Genomic DNA, 11,625 nt, shown 5'->3' on the forward strand with positions numbered 1-11,625 from the left:
GATGAAGGCGTGTGTGTGTGTGGGGGGGGGGGCGCGGGGTGGCTGGGGAGAGGTCAATTGGGGGAAAAAGGAGACATGTAATACTATATGTAATACTTTAAACAATAAAGAATTTTAAAAATTACAGAAAAATTGATCTTTTGGGGTAATGCATGAATTTTAGCACATTTATAGATTTGTCTAACCACCACTTCAATCAGGACACAGAACAATTCCAATACACCACAATATTTTCTCATAGTACATCTACTTTTTATTGATTTCAGAGAAAGGAAGGGAGAGGGAAAGAGTTAGAAACATCAATGATGAGAGAGAATCCCGTAAGGGTTGCCTCCTGCATGGCCCCTATTGGGAATCAAGTCCGCAACCCAGGCATGTGCCCTGACTGGGAATTGAGCCATGACCTCCTGGTTCATAGGTCGATGCTCAATCACTGAGCCATGCTGGCCGGGAGTAGTACCTCTTTATAGTCACACCCTCCCCAACATCCCTAACCCCTGGCAACCATTGATCTTTTCTTTGCCCTTATAACTTTGTCTTTTTGAGAATGCCACATAAATGGAATCATACTACTATAATCTCTTGCATTGAAGATTTTGTAGCAGAGGAGTCACATTGTTAGGGCTATTTCAGGAGGATCACTTTCATGTTTGTGTGAAAGAAAGATTAGATGAGGGTAAAACTAAATACAGAAGACCAGCTGCCAAAGTTCAAACCAGAGATGACCATTCCTTTGGCACATATGGTATATAGTCATAAAAGGGCTGATTGTAGTTAATGGAACAGCTATGCCAAGAAGATAAACTAAACTAGGTCATGTTTACACATCTATAATGTTTAGATAAACTTTTGAATGATTACCCCAAGGATTATAACAATGCACAGAGAGACAAAAAAACAAACTAACAAAAATATCAGGCCACAGAATAACACATACAGTATAGTTCAAATTTTATTTTTTTATAAAATTGTATATGGCCTTGGCTGAGTGGCTCAGTTGGTTGGAGTGTCATTCCATACGCCAAAATGTTGTGGGTTCGATTCCCGGTTAGGCCACATATCTAGTTTTCGAGTTCAATTCCTGGTCAGAGTATGTATAGGAGGCAACATATCAATGTTTCTCTCTCACATTGATGTTTCTTTCTCTTCCTCCCTACCTTCCCTTCTCTCTAAAAATCAATAAAAACATATTCTCAGGTGGAGATTAAAAAACATAGTGTATATATATATATATATATATATATATATATATATATATCTCCTATCTAATAAAAGAGAAACATGGTAATTAGCGTATGACCGCTACCCTTCCCATTGGCTAATCAGGGCGATATGCAAATTAACTGCCAGACAAGATGGCGGCCGGCAGCCAGGCAGCTGACGCGAACAGGGAGGCTTGCTTGCTTCAGTGACGGAGGAAGCCAAGCTTCCCCGCCTGCCTTGCCAGCCTCTCAGCTGCAATCTAAGCAACATTGTAACAAATATAGAAGCTAAACAAAACCCCGGGCTTCAGCCAGCAGGACCGCAACAATGTTTCAAATACAGAAGGTAAACAAAGGCCAGAAACCTGATTTCAGCAGCGAGGTCTCAGAGCTGGAGCCGAGCCTCAGAGCTAAAGCTGGCCCAGAATAAAAAAAAAAAAAAGGAAAAAAGGACAGGTTGGGAGCTTCAGTCACCCACCAGCTTGAAAACGGCCCTCAGCCCCTCACCCAGGCTGGCCAGGCAACCCAGTGGGGACCCACACCCTAAAGGGGGTGTGACCAGATGCAAACAGCCATCATCCCCTCACCCAGGCTGGCCAGGCACCCAAGCGGGACCCCCACCCTGATCCAGGACACCCTTCAGGGCAAACCAGCCGGCCCCCACCCATGCACCAGGCTTCTATTCTATATAGTAAAAGGGTAATATGCCTCCCAGCACCGGGATCAGCGGAGCAGCGAGGCCTCCCAGCACTGGGATCAGCGTGACAGGGGGCAGCGACCAAACCCCCTGGTCGCCCTGCGGCTCTGTGTGTGACAGGGGGTGGGGCCACAACCTCCCTATCCGCCCTGCTCTGTTCGTGACAGGGGGGAGCGCCTCAACCCCCTGATCGGCCCTGCTCTGTGTGTGACGGGGGTGGGGGAGATCCCCAACACCCTGATCGCCCTGTGGCTCTGTGTGTGACAGGGTGCAGTGCCCCAACCCCCCCCCCCCATCGTCCCTGCCCTGAGTGTGACACTGGCGGCGCCCCAACCCGCTGATCCGCCCTGCTCTGTGTGTGACAGGGGGCAGTGCCCCAACTCGCCTATCGGCCCTGCTCTGTGAGTGACAGGGGGGAGCTCCTCAACCCCCTGATTGGCCCTGCTCTGTGCGTGACAGGGGGGAGCTTCCCAACCCCCTGATGGGCCCTGCTCTGTGCGTGACAGGGGGGAGCTCCCCAACCCCCTGATTGGCCCTACTCTGTGAGTGACAGCGGGGAGCTCCTCAACCCCCTGATTGGCCCTGCTCTGTGTGTGACAGGGTACAGAGCCCCAACCCCCCTGATGGGCCCTGCTCTGTGCATGACAGGGGGTGGCACCGCAACCTCCCCATCAACCCTGTCTTGAGTGTGACTGGGGGCGGTGCCCCAACCCCCCAATCGGCCCTACCCTGAGCGTGACTGGTGGCGGTGCCCCAACCCCCCAATCGGCCCTACCCTGAGCGTGACTGAGGGTGGCACCGCAACCTCCCAATCCACCCTGCTCTGTGCATGACAGGGGGCGGCGCCCCAACTCCCCAATCGGCCCTGCTCTGAGCCCGACCAGGCGCTGCACCTAGGGATTGGACCTGCCCTCTGCCACCCGGGAGCGAGCCTAAGCCAGCAGGTCGTTATCTCCCGAGGGGTCCCAGACTGCGAGAGGGCACAGGCCAGGCTGAAAGACCCCCCCCCCAAGTGCACAAATTTTTGTGCACCGGGCCTCTAGTATACATATATTCATAGAAAAATGTCGAGAAGACATGTCAAGATCTTTGTAATTGCTGCATAGTGGGTAGATTTAGCAGTGACAATTTTTTTCTTTATAATATTATACATTTCCAAAAGCCCTGTTTTCTCTCTTCCTGCTTCCCCTCCCGCTCCTTGATGCCTTGAAAATAGGTAGAATATTTCCTGTATATGGATCATATTTTCTTGTTTTTTTGAACAATTCATAATTTTTTGTTGAAAACTGGATATCCTGAATAAGTTGAAATTCCGAAAGTCCAGATCTTCTCCAGGATTTGTTATTGCTGCTTGTTGTGAATTATTTGTTTAGTGATTTTTCTAAGCTATATATTTAAAGTCTGTATCCTATGTCATATTTGGCTACTGAAGTTTGTGTTCCATTATCTTAGTGGTCAACTAGTGTTTTAACAGGGCTTTCCATATATATGTAATTGATTTCAGAGAGGAAGGGAGAGGGAGAGGGATAGAAACATCAATGAGGAGAGAGAATCTTTGATTGGCTGCCTCCTGCACGACTCCCACTAGGGATTGAGCCCATAACCCAGGACTGTGCCCTGACCAGGAATCAAACTGTGACCTCCTAGTTCATAGGTCAACGCTCAACCACTGAGACACACTGGCCAGACAGGGCTTTCCTTTAAATGCTGGGAGCCAAGAAAAGAAAAAGAAAGTAATATTCTCCCAAATTTTGGCTCTTTTCTGGGATAGTCCTTCAATGTTTAGCCAGGCTGTTCACAATGTACTTTGACCTTCACTTCCTGCTTGCCTGGAGTCTTGAAGATCAATCAATGGTGAAAGCTCAGTATTCTCTCAGGCCTTTTCAGAACATGTGTTCAGCCCTGGGCATGTGCATGGCTTTATTCTCTTGGTATACCCAGGAACTTTTAAAAGCCCTTATTCCCTCTTGTATCTCCTTTCCCAAACTCATTCTTCCCATATATTTCAGCCTACTTAGTGCTTGTTCCAACTGATATCCTTTGATGTAGGGTGCAGTGACCAATACCTTTACCTTGAAATGCTTTTAGCAAACCACCTTGTAAGCTGCCTCAGCCCTTGGAACACGAAGTTGGACAAAACAAACAAGCCCTATGACCTCTCTTTAAGGAACCAACAGACAGGTCAAAGTACACATGCCCAATTCTTTAAGAATAAGGTCAATGTTATTTCCTCTGACACAAGCATCCTGTACCAGGAGTGTAGGCTGGCATATTCACAGCTGCCACCAATTTGGTAAACGGGGGTTAGAAAGCAATTTCAAACACCCCAAATCTTCTCTTACTATAATTACAGCAGTTTTTTTCTTAATTAAGCTCTCCCTTGTTTGGTATAAGTTTTTGACTAGGTTTCAGAGTTCCTGGAAAGTTGATTCTGACAGTTTGCCACATTATGAGTTGTTTTTATGGACGGACAGAGCCCTGGAAGTACATATTCCACCATTTTTGGTGACCTCAGTTTTTTGTTGTTGTTTTTTGTAAGGATAACAATGCCACTTCTGAGCTCTTAATATGCATGAGCTAAAGGCAGATGTACACACATTATTATTTTTTAAAGTATATTTTATTGATTTTGTACAGAGAGGAAGGGAGAGGGACAGAGAGTTAGAAACATCGATGAGAGAGAAACATCGATCAGCTGCCTCCTGCACACACCCTACTGGGGATGTGCCCGCAACCAAGGTACATGCCCTTGACCAGAATCGAACCTGGGACCCTTGAGTCTGCAGGCCAATGCTCTATCCACTGAGCCAAACTGGTTAGGGCTCCACCCATTATTTTTTTATGCACAAATCATCTTATCATTGGCAAATGGAATCCCCTTCAAAATGGCTCTTAGTCATTTTGACAGAATCTCAGTAATCTCACCTAATAATAGACAGACAAGCAAATTAGCCAAACCTTTGCTACGCCCCAAGCCAAGCCCACCAGTCAATCAGAGCGACTATATACAAATTAACCCAACCAAGATGGCGGCCGGCAGCCACGGAGCTGTTGCAAGCAGGAGGCTTGCTTGCCCCTGCAATGGAAGAAGCCAAGCTTCCAGGCCGGCTGCTGCCTCCTCTCAAGGCAACAAAATTTCAATTATAGAAGGTAAATAAACCCCAGATACCTGCTTCTAGCCACCATGGCCACGGAGCAGGACACTTGGTTGCCCCGGCAATGGAAGAAGCCAAGCTTCAAGGCTGGCTGCTGCCTTCTCTCAAGGCAACAAAGTTTCAATTATAGACGGTCTGCTTCCAGTCGCCATGGTCATGGAGCTGGAGTGAATAAAAAACAAAACAAAAAAAGTAAAGGCTGGGAGCTTTGGTCGCTGGGAGGGCTTGGTCAGTCTGAAAACAGCCATCAGCCCCTCACCCAGGCTGGCCAGGCACCCCAGTGGGGACCCTGACCCTGAAGAGGGTTTGGGCAGCCTAAAAACGGCCTTCAGCCTCTCACCCAGACTGGCCAGGCACCCCAGCGGGGACCCCTACCCTGAAGGGGCTGTGGCCAGCCTGAAAACAGCCATCAGCCCCTCACCCAGGCTGGCCAAATCCCCATGGGGTGAGGGTCCCCACTTGGGGGCTTGACCAGCCTGAAAACAGCCATCAGCCCCTCACCCAGACTGGCCAGGCACCCCAGCGGGACCCCCACCCTGATCCAGGACACCCTTCAGGGCAAACCAGCTGGCCCCCACCCATGTTCCAGGCCTCTATCCTATATAGTAAAATGGTAATATGCAGATTGACCCTCACAGCAGACTGACTGGGAATGACTGGTCACTATGACACACACTGACCACCAGGGGGCAGATGCTCAAATGCAGGAGCTGCCCCTGGTGGTCGGTGCTCACCCACAGGGGGAGCTCTGCTCAGCCACAAGCCAGGCTGATGGCTACCAGTACAGCAGTGGTGGTGGGAGCCTCTCCTACTTCCTCAGCAACTCTAAGGATGTCTGACTGCAGCTTAGGTCTGCTCCCTGCTAGCAAGTGGACATCCTCTGAGAGCTGCCGGAGTGCCAGAGGGATGTCTGACTGCCAGCTTGGGCCTGATCCCCCAGGGAGCGGGCCTAAGGCAGCAGGTGGACATCCTCCGATGGGTTCCAGACTGCAAGAGGGCATAGGCGGGGCTGAGGGACCCCCAGAGTGCACAAATTTTTGTGCACTGGACCTCTAGTGTCTATATATATCTATATATCTATATATCTCTCTCTTTCTCTCTCTCTCTCTCTCTCTCTCTCTCTCTCTCTCTCTCTCTCTATATATATATATATATATATATATATATATATATATATATATATACTAGAGGCCCCGTGCACAAAAATTTGTGCACTCAGGGGGAACGGGGGTCCCTCAGCCTGGCCTGTGCCCTCTCACAGTCTGGGACCCCTCGGGAGATAACGACCTGCTGGCTTAGGCCTGCTCCCGGGTGGCAGAGGGCAGGCCCAATCCCTAGGTGCAGCCCCTGGTCGGGCTCAGAGCAGGGCCGACTGGGGAGTTGGGGCACTGCCCCCTGTCATGCACAGAGCAGGGTGGATTGGGAGGTTGTGGTGCCACCCTCAGTCACACTCAGGGTAGGGCTGATTGGGGGATTGGGGCACCGGCCCCTGTCACACTCAAGGCAGGGTCGATGGGGAGGTAGCGGCGCCACCCCCTGTTACGCACAGAGCAGGGCCAATCAGGGGGTTGGGGAACTCCCCCCTGTAACACACAGAGCAGGAACAATCAGGGGGTTGAGGAGCTCACCCCTGTCACTCACAGAGTAGGGCCAATAGGGGAGTTAGGGCACCGCCCCCTGTCAAACACAGAGCAGGGCCGATCAGGGGGTTGGGGAGCTCCCACCTATCAGGCACAGAGCAGGGCTGATCAGGGAGTTGGGGCACCTTCCCCTGTCATGAGCAGAGCAGGGCGGATAGGGAGGTTGTGGCCCCGCCCCCCGTGACACACAGAGCCGCAGGGCGATCAGGGGGTTTGGACGCTGCCCCCTGTCACGCTGATCCCAGTGCTGGGAGGCCTCGCTGCTCCGCTGATCCTGGTGCTGGGAGGCATATTACCCTTTTACTATATAGGATAGAGGCCTGGTGCATGTGTGGGGGGCGGCTGGTTTGCTCTGAAGGGTGTCCTGGATTAGGGTGGGGGTCCCCACTGGGGTGCCTGGCCAGCCTGGGTGAGGGGATGATGGCTTTTTACAGCTGGTCACACACCCTTCAGGGTGGCGGTCCCCAATGGGGTTCCTGGCCAGCCTGGGTGAGGGGATGATGGCTGTTTGCAGCTGGTCACACACCCTTCAGGGTGGGGGTCCCCACTGGGGTGCCTGGCCAGTCTGGGTGAGGGGATGATGGCTGTTTGCAGCTGGTCACACACCCTTCAGGGTGGGGGTCCCCACTGGGGTGCCTGGCCAGCCTGGGTGAGGGGCTGAGGGCTGTTTTCAGGCTGGGGGTGACTGAAGCTCCCAACTGCTCCTTTTTTTCTTTTTCTTTTTTATTCTGGGCCAGCTTTAGCTCTGACTCCAGCTCTGAGGCCTCTGCTGCTGAAAGCAGGTATCTGGTTTGTTTGTGTTTTATAATCGAAACACTGTATCAACTCCAGCTCCCAGATCCCAGCTCGCTGAAAGCAGGTTCCTGGGGTTTTGTTTAGCTTCTATATTTGTAACTATGTTTCAAACTGCAAGCTTAGAGGCCGGCAAGGCACGCGGGGAACGTTGGTTTCCTCCATCACTGAAGCAAGCAAGCCTCATGTTAGTTTCAAGCTTCCTGGCTGCCGGCCGCCATCTTGGCTGGCAGTTAATTTGCATATCTCCCTGATTAGCCAATGGGAAGGGTAGCGGACGTAGGCTAATTACCATGTTTCTCTTTTATTAGATAGGATATATATACTAGAGGCCCGGTGCACAAAAATTTGTGCTCTCGGGGGAAGGGGAGTCCCTCAGCCCGGCCTGTGCCCTCTTGCAGTCTGGGACCCCTCGGGAGATAACGACCGGCTAGCTTAGGCCTGGTCCTGGGTGGCAGAGGGCAGGCCCAATCCCTAGGTGCAGCACCTGGTCGGGCTCAGAGCAGGGCTGATTGGAAAGTTGGGGCACCGCCCCCTGTCATGCACAGAGCAGGGCGGATCGGGAGGTTGTGATGCCACCCACAGTCACGCTCAGGGTAGGGCCGATTGGGGGGTTGGGGCACCGCCCCCTGTCACACTCAAGGCAGGGTCCTTGGGGAGGTTGCAGCCCCACCCCCTGTCACACACAGAGCAGGACCCATCAGGGGGTTCGGGAGCTCCCTCCTGTCACGCACAGAGTAGGGCCGATAGGGGAGTTGTTGCACCACCCCCTGTCACCCACAGAGCAGGGCGGATCAGGGGGTTGGGGTGCCGCACCCTGTCATACTCAGGGCAGGGCTGATGGGGAGGTTATGGCTCTACCCCGTCACACACAGAGCAGGGCCAGTGGGGGGGGAGGAGTTTGGGGTGCCGCACCCTGTCACACACAGAGCCGCAGTGCGATCAGGGGATTGGGGTGCCTTCCCCTGTCACGAACAGAGCAGGGCGGATAGGGAGGTTGTGGCCCTGCCCCCTGTCACACACAGAGCTGCAGGGCAATCAGGGGGTTTGGGCACTGCCCGCTGTCACACTGATCTCGGTGCCAGGAGGCCTCGCGGCTCCGCTGATCCCAATGCTGGGAGGCATATTACCCTTTTACTATATAGGATAGAGGCCTGGTGCACGGGTGGGGGCCAGCTGGTTTGCCCTGAAGGGTGTCCTGGATCAGGGTGGGGGTCCCCACTGATTTCCCTGCCAGCCTGGATGAAGGGATGATGGCTGCTTGCAGCTGGTCACACACCCTTCAGGGTGGCGTTCCCCACTGGGGTGCCTGGCCAGCCTGGATGAGGGGCTGAGGGCTGTTTTCAGGCTGGCGGGTGACTGAAGCTCCCAACTGCTCCTTTTTTTCTTTTTTTTTATTCTGGGCCAGCTTTAGCTCTGAGGCTTGGCCTCAGCTCTGAGGCCTCTGCTGCTGAAAGCAGGTATCTGGTTTGTTTGGGTTCTATTATCGAAACACTGTTTCAACTCCAACTCTGAGATGTCAGCGGGCTGAAAGCAGGTTTCTGGGGTTTTGTTTAGCTTCTATATTTGTAACAATGTTTCAAACTGCAAGCTCAGAGGCCGGCAGCTGCAGGCTGGGAATGTTGGAGTCCTCCATCACTGAAGCAAGCAAGCCTCATGTTTGCTTCAAGCTGCCTGGCTGCCGGCCGCCATCTTGGCTGGCAGTTAATTTGCATATCGCCCTGATTAGCCAATTGGAAGGGTAGCGGAGTGACACCAATTTGCATGTTTCTCTTTTATTAGATAGGATTAATAAAGCCTAAGCAACCATTACAACTGGACAACTGGAATGACTGGTTGACCAGTTGCTATGATGTGTACTGACCACCAGGGGTAGATGATCAATGCAGGATCTGCCCCCTGGTGGTCAGTGCACTCTCACAGCCAACCTCCCATGGCCCCTCCCCCTGGCCAGCCAACTTCTTGTGACCCTTCCCCCCTGTTGGCCAACCTCCCAAGGTTGTTCCCCCAACCTGGCCCTCTGGCCAACCTCCTGCGGCCCCTCCCCTTGGCCAGCCGGACCCCAGATCAGCCCCAATGTGGGGACTGGCCGGCCAGCCTCCTGCGGCCCCTCCCCCTGGCCGGCCAACCAACCTGCTGTGGCCCCTCCTCCTGGCCAGCTGGCCAACCTTCGTGCACCAGGCCTCTAGTTATAAATAATGTTCCAGTGAATAGCATCAGACATATCTCATTTAGCATTTTTTCCAGTATGTCTTTGGAACACATTCTAGGAAGTGAGGTTGCTTTACTGTACATATGTAATTTTACTAGGTAGCAGAAAATTGCTTTCCATAGGCACTATACTATTTTGCATTCCCACCAGCAATATATGAGACTTAAGAACTCTTTACATCTCTCTACAGAGCCAGTGTGGATCAATTTGCTAACTCTGGCCTTCATAGCATGGGAGAATTTGCCTCCTTTACTACTCATCCCCCAAGTATATACCAGAGCTTGAAGCTTATTATCTTTCCTATTACATACGCTGTGTTAAAAACAAATAGGTTGCTCAGAAGTAATGAGGAATGAAGTAATGTGGCAAGCCTTGGCTTGTTATGAGCCTCTTCTCAAGCTGCCTATGGCTGAGGAAGGTTTCTGAATCATGTTTAACAGCCCTGACTGCCTGATTGCAAAAGAGTCCACATTGTTGCCTATACCAACCATGTGATCTTGCCTATGCCCCTGTAAACATAAGGCATGGCTTAGTACACACAGGGCAGAAAGGAGCATTACACATGCATCTTTGTACTTCCCTGAAGTAACTGTTTACTGTTTATTATTATTAACTTTGAAATACACACATTGAAGGCTCCCAAAGACAAGCACATCTTTGCTTTTTATCTCCTTTCAAAAATTTTTATTTTTCAATTACAGATTACATTCAATATTGTTTTGTATTACTTTCTGTTAGCACATCATTGTTTTTTAAAAATCATTGTTATTTTTCAATTATAGTTTACATACATTATTATACTAGTTTCAGGTGTACACCCCAGTGATTAGACATTACATAACTTATTAAGTGATCATCTTGATAAGTCTCACACCCATCTGACACCATACATAGATAATAGAATATTATTGACTATATTCCCTATGCTGTACTTTACATCCCCGTGACTATTATGTAACAACCAATTTTTACTTAATCCCTTTACATATTTACCCATATCCCTTCCTATCTGGCAACTGTCAAAATGTTCTCTGTATCAGGCAAGGCCAAGCTATGAATTAAGGCTGGCTGTGAGTCTGTTTCTGTTCTACTTGTTCATTTACTCTGTTTTTTTTTAATTTAATTGTTGATAGATATGTATTTATTGACATTTTATTGTTCATATTTTTATTTTTTCTTCTTTTTTAACTTTTATTTTTTAATATTTATTGTTGAAAGTATTACATATGTCCCGTCTCCCCCATTGATCTCTTCTAGCCCACCCCTTGCATATATATGCATAACCCATGGACACAGACAATAGTATGATGAAGGTCTTTTTCTTAAAGAAAACTTTTAACATTTTATATAGTAGTGGTTTGGTGGTGGTGAACTCCTTTAGCTTTTCCTTGTTTGTGAAGTTCTTTATATGTCCTTTGATTCTAAATGATAACTTTGTTGGGTAGAATAATCTTGGATATAGGTCCTTGATTTTGATCACTTTGAATATTTCTTGCCCATCCCTTTTGGCCTATACAGTTTCTGTTGAGAAATCAGCTGACAGTCTTATGAGAGCTCCCTTGTATGAAACCAACTGCTTTTCTCTTGCTGATTTTAAGATTCACCTTTTGCATTTTAATTATGATGTGTCTTAGTGTGGGCCTCTTTGGGTTCATCTTGTTTGGGACTCTCTGTACTTCCTGGATTTGTATATTTATTTCCTTCATCAAGTTAGGAAAGTTTTCTGTCATTTTTTCATGTAGGTAAATTTCTTGCTCTCTCTCTTCACTTTCTGGCACCTTCATGATGTCAATGTTGGTACACTTGAAGTTGTCCCAGAGGCTCCTTACACTATCCTCATTTTTTTTGGATTTTTTTCTTTTTGATGCTCTACTTGGGTGTTTTTTTGCTTCCTTGTATTCCAAATCACTGATACAGTTCTCAGCAT

Source organism: Myotis myotis, unplaced genomic scaffold (genome assembly GCF_014108235.1).
Source record: "Myotis myotis isolate mMyoMyo1 unplaced genomic scaffold, mMyoMyo1.p scaffold_m19_p_4, whole genome shotgun sequence".
In the NCBI taxonomy this organism is placed as follows: domain Eukaryota; kingdom Metazoa; phylum Chordata; class Mammalia; order Chiroptera; family Vespertilionidae; genus Myotis; species Myotis myotis.